At 40.5% G+C, this 6,000-nt stretch overlaps 1 protein-coding gene across 1 annotated transcript in view; it reads left to right on the top strand.

Moving 5' to 3' along the window:
* The first annotated feature begins 495 nt into the window (after positions 1-495).
* Positions 496-6,000, top strand: part of cacna2d3a (calcium channel, voltage-dependent, alpha 2/delta subunit 3a) — a 158,510-nt gene continuing 153,005 nt past the window's right edge. The window contains exon 1 of the mRNA XM_028581957.1: positions 496-567. The gene's annotated coding sequence lies outside the window, so the exon portion shown is untranslated. The remainder of the gene's footprint in view (positions 568-6,000) is intronic.

Genomic DNA, 6,000 nt, shown 5'->3' with positions numbered 1-6,000 from the left:
CTATGTGCCCTAAGAGTTGGAAAACTTCTGCTTATTTTGATTCTGCATGCTAGGCCTACATCATGACAGAACAATGAGCTGCTGAAATGTTAATCCTCAAATACTATTTTAAACTGCAAGTTTGGATTTGTTTCATCATCACAAACTGTAGGCTAGTTGGACTGAATTGAATTAAAAATTTGACTGTGCCAAAGGCATGCGTGGAATTTGAACACTTGTCCCAATCAAATTGTCCTTTTGTGAACACATGCTTGTGTTCTACAGCGACATCTAGTGTCTACAATGTAGTTCTAGCAACTAGCACTTGATACCTGGTAGGCCTACACCTGGTTAAGAACTAGTAACGCGTTTTAGTAATGCCATTACTTCAGTAACGATTATTTGAGTAAGAGATGTACGGAATTACAGAATTACATTAATTTGAGTGGCTCCATTATTTCGACATTCCTGGGGTCGGTTTGTTTGCCTTACCATTAGTAGATGCCTGTTTCTTCTACGAACGTTCAGTTGACAAGAAGGGCCGGAAGTGTGCGGCTCGGCAAAAAAGACGAGAATATATGCCGACAGGTAACCTAACCTCAGAGTTAAATGAATGAGTTTGGTGGGAACTGTGAGAACCCCCGCGGCTTATTGTGAGAACAGGACAGTGCTTTCTTGCTAACATGTAACGTTAGCCTAGTTTCTGACCTCAGCCCTCTGTAGTCCGTTATTCAACCATGTGCTTTCCCTGGGATGTTTTTTGGGGGGTTGTACCTTAAAGTTATTTTCGTGAACTCACAGATAGGCTACCCGTAGCGATAGAATATATCCCAAACAGACATCATCTCTGCAATGCCTGGTTATAAACCAACAAAGTGCAAGATTACACCAAGCAAGGGATCTTTTCAATGCAAATGATATCACAGAATCTATCAGGTCATAAAAGTTGTTGGAAGGCACCTTTGATTAGTCTGTGCTGTTTTATTAGGCTAATTGATAAGGCCTGCATTTGTAAAGTAACATCCACAGCAATGCCTGTAATGTGTGGTGTATGTGGTGTTTGGAATATCCTTCAAATTTTATGGAGAGCTGCTAATTAGTGTAGGCTATAGATTGTGTACAGTGGTAGGGCCGCAGGAAAGCTTGTGTGCACTGCAATAAAAATAGCGCTCTGATTTAATTGTGTACCAGTTGAAGTTTTAGGTCTGATAGTGCTGAAGAGATGATCAGGGGGTCACCAAAATATCAGGTTGATCCTTTAGAGACCATTAGAATTAGTACCGCATTTTATGTCAATTTGGTCAGTGCAGTTTGTTGAGATGCTGTGGACCAAAGTACTGCACAGTTACACAGCCAGACAACAAATTGTCCTTAGGCCCATCGATTAATGGCAATTTTATTTATAAAGCACCTTTCATTACATGTAAACTCATGAACGTGAGAACGAAGCATAAACAACAAAAATAAGAATACAGTATAAGTATCAACACAACAAGACAATCTATAAAAACGGTGCAAACAATGAGACTATGCAAAACAGAAGTACAAATTGCAGAGCTAGCTGTTTCAATATATGAACGTTTGATTTGAATGAAAAAAATTTAGAAAACAAACAAGCTTAGTGAGTAAAGCATATGCCTGTTTGTAGTACATTATTAAATTAATCTTTTTGTTTTGTTGCCAAAATGTACACTTAACTTTATAGAGAGCAAACACAAATATTCATTCTCTGGGGTCACTTATTTTATGATGTGCAGAGATCATTTTGGCTGTTAAGGTTACTCAGATACTGTAGCAAACTGTCATGTCATGTTGCTCACTTACAGTGGTACCTTGAGGAGGGCAATACATCCATAGAGGATGGTTGAGATTGTTTTTGACTAATTAATGCATAGAGCATGCAATGTTTTAATAAATCCACTAGAGGTCAGGGTAACAATGCATCCCTGTGTGCTGCAATGAACAGCAGCAATCTGTATTACAAGACACTTGTAAAATGTACATTGCCCACAAGTGGTCAAATATGGTCACAATCTCCTTATCAAGGAGGACCAGATACAGTGGGGACCGGCGCTTTATAATGTTTTTTTGTGTATGTGTATGTTGTAAATGTTCAGCTGCAGTGCAGGTCAAGATTTTCTGACACAACACATCATGCAAGTTTTTGTTAGTTGCCTAATGAATCATTTATTGGTCTTAGTCATAGTTATTTAGTACATAAGCCATACAATAACAGAGAACTGCTTTGGAAAGATATAGCCAAAGCTTTGTTTACCCTTACAAAGCCTAGTACTTAATTCTTTGGGCAGATAAAATTGAAGACTTTGACTATATGATAAAAAAAAGCTATATTTTGCTTGTTTCTCAACCAATCATTTCAAATAGCCTATAGGCCTGTTTTTGCCTGTTTTTATAATGTGCCCCGCATCTGTACTTGGAAAGTGTAACTTCATATAACAGGCTCTAGATGTCAGTGTTTGCTTGTGTCACAGTTTCTGGTCGCTACCTCTGGATATGTTCTGGATTTACCACCTCCAAATAACTGAAATATGATACATTAAGATTTGCTGTGACCAATTATGAAAGCCAAAGAAAAGACGGAATTTAAATGGTTTTCATTTGCTGCAGAGATGGTCAGTGGCGGTAACTTGAAACGTGACTAAAACTTCATATCGACTTGAAAAGCAGTAGCCAATACCAGCGCTTAAGCTTCACATTAAATTCAACAAATAATGTACAAAATTACATTCATCAACAGCTTTGAAGAGCAGGGACAAAGATTATTTGTGTCGACAGTGAAGCAGGAGACTTTTATTTGACCAAACGTCCCTCAGTGATCCATAACTTCCCTCCTTCTGAGATATAAACAGAAGAGTCCTGTTTAGTGTTTGTTGTTAATCTCTCCTTGTGCAGAACTCCAGAGCGAGGATCCTCAGAGTACTCCAAGCTGGGGATTCGGACTTTGTGGCCACAGCCTGTGCAGAGACAGATAGGCCTGCCTGTTTTATATGTAAAGCTGCCAGCCAGAAAGCACAGGGCCCACAGGGTACTCCGCACAACTCCTTTGTTGCAGCCAAACTGTGACGGGGTTCCACTGTTTAAGCTGCTTTGCATTTTGGGAGCAGAAGAGATGGGAAGGATACTAACGATGGTAGGTGGGTAAAGTTGGACCTTTTTAGGAATCTGTGTTCATACGCTTTTTACGCAACTGGTTAGGGCCTGGAATGGCAGCATCCTGGCAGTAGACTAGACTATCCCTCTTCCTCTTTTATTCTTCACCCTTTTAAGTTCTTACTTTTCTCTTTTTTTATATTCCTTGTTTGGTGTGTCCACTGTGTTAAATAGTTTGAGATAATATTTCTCAGCCCTTCAGTGCCATGGATTATTCTGCAATGTCAATCATTGATTTGGCCCAATGGGGCACTTTGATGTGCGTTAGGACTCGGTGAGTTGACTGTTAATTGAACATCACAGTCAAGCCAATCACAGCCTCCGAGTTCCTCATCCTCTGTCAGCACAGCGGCAGTGAATGGCCTCATTATAGCGTCTTGGGCATTTTATCATTGCAAATGAGTTGGTTATCAAAAAGACAGCCTAGGCTTTGGGGTTTAAACAAATAAACAGTCCCAGGGTGGATCAGAGGAGTTTCACTGTATGCTGCTCTACAGTAGCTCAGTCATTTTGCTGAAAGATGTGCTGGGTTGTTTTATGAATATGTGTGTTTTGTGGATACAGATCGAGTGCTGTAGAGATACATATTTGCTGAAAATAGGTTGTTTTGACAGCTATGTGCCAAGTGCTTGGGGTGCGTTTCAGAATCTGAAGAAACAACGATAAACCACTATAATGACTGAAAGCATACAGTGTTTTGTCACTTGATTTGCAGCTGTGTAGCACAATGTTCGCAAACCAATACACAGAAAGCAGATGGCAAGAAAGAGGTGGGCTATCTGCTCAGTCTGACTGTAATTTCCTGTAACATGGGGCATGGCTCTGTTTTTTTTATGCAAACATTTCGCCTTTGAAGAATGATTTGAAAATACACATTTTAATAAGGTGCACTGAGGCACGGCCAACGAGACACAAGAAAAAGATAAAAAGGAGATTGCATATCGGAAATAAGCTGATAATGGGAGGTGGGGGGGTAAAGAAAAGAGAGAATAATGCAGGCAAGGAGAAGACTTGTAACAGCAAGGTGTTTTTTCTTTAATTGAAGTGGCTGGGGAATGTAAAATGGAATGGCATGCTTTAGGCAAATCAGTCGCGAACATGTTATGAATGTAGAGAACTTTAGCGCCATTTTTAATCTTCTACACAAAATAATGCAAATATCACAGACGTCTTATTTCGGTTATTTCTCCACATAATGAAGCCACGTCTCCCATCAAGTCTTTTCTTTCAGGCAATCAGACAGCTTCTTGAGTCATTTCACACAGTTTTTCTTTTTTTAAATCTTATTTTTTTGGGGCCTTTTCCCTTTATTTCAAAGTGGATAGACATGAAAGAGGGAGAGAGATGGGGGGGATGACATGCAGCAAAGGGCAGAAGGTTGGATTTGAACCGTGCGCCGCTGCAAGACTCAGCCAACATGGGGCGAACGCTCTTACTGGGTGAGCTAGAGGCTGCCCCCACACTGTTTGTTTGAAGATGGAAAAGAAAATTGACAAGTTTACTCCCTAATACAAAAGTCACTATCCACACAATTTATCCATTGGATTCCTACTTTGTTATTGCTGTGGACATCTCAGTTCTCCGTTACCCCTCTCTGTCTTTCTCTCATTTCTCACTCATCTCTTGTTTCCATACTCTCTCTTTCCCACCCTTCTATTTTTAGGTGGAGTGCCTTTAATTATGCATGTTGTCATAGTGCTTTTGGTATTACTGTCGTTTAGGAAGATGTGTGTATATGTGTGCCTTGCTGCATAAACTTCTTCACTGGACATTTATTCTCTTATACACACACACACACACACACACACACACACACACACACACACACACACACACACACACACACACACACACACACACACACACACACACACACACACACACACACACACACAGCACAATCCCTGCTTTCTGTTTGTTTACCTACTGCATCTGAACACAACCCCAGTGCGAGGACAGTGTGTAAAGTGTGAGCTATGAGATGCTTTGACCCTCAGGAGACCGGCAGTGCAGACATGACAGTTTAGAAAAAACGGAAAAGGAGACAGACTGGATGGATGATCATGCATGCATACATGCATACAGGCATACATACACAAACACATTATTTTCAGAAAGTGACACACTGACGTAGTGCCCTCATGTCAGACCTGATGTAGTGCTCTCTTGAGTGTTTGTTTTTTTCTGTTGTTATTTAAAGTTACTGAAGGTGCATCAGAGTATTATAATTGATCCTAACTTCACTTTTTACTGTGATGAGTAATGAGTAGCAAGATGTTGGCAAAAAAAATTTGCAAAATTGTTCTACGTGGTTATCAGCGAGCACCGTGAGATAGCCGAGAAGTTAGCCTGGCTCTTGCATTTCCTTGCAAACCAGAGAGCCATGCTGATTTGTCACCAGGGTGACACACTGATTTCCAACAAGATGCACTCTAAACACCAGATTATATGTCCTGACAAATCTTCCTCTACCTCTGTCATACCATGCTCCAGTTGCTTTCAATTTAGTGCCCGGTCTTTCTGTAGCACCTTCTCGTTTCTCTCTTATGCTTTTGCCTTTTAATAGCAGATGGCTTCCTCCCGTTTCTTCCAATCTCTCTTTGTGTCTTCCTTTCTCTTGTGTTCTCCAACTCAATCCTTTTTCATCTCTCTATACATCCTTGTTTCCCCCCTTCCTTGTTAAACTCTCCACTCTCTTTCTCTTCTGCTTCTTTCATTTCCTCTCCAACCATCATTGTCCCTCCTTACCCAGGCGCTTCATTGTTTTGATATATATGACCTAATTACTTGGCTAATTGAGGTTCTTGTAGTTGCCACACAGTTTGGTGGTGGGGAACTATATCTGGTCAT

The sequence above is a fragment of the Perca flavescens genome, chromosome 7, assembly GCF_004354835.1.
Source record: "Perca flavescens isolate YP-PL-M2 chromosome 7, PFLA_1.0, whole genome shotgun sequence".
NCBI lineage: Eukaryota > Metazoa > Chordata > Actinopteri > Perciformes > Percidae > Perca > Perca flavescens.
This window is presented reverse-complemented; position numbering and strand designations above follow the sequence as displayed.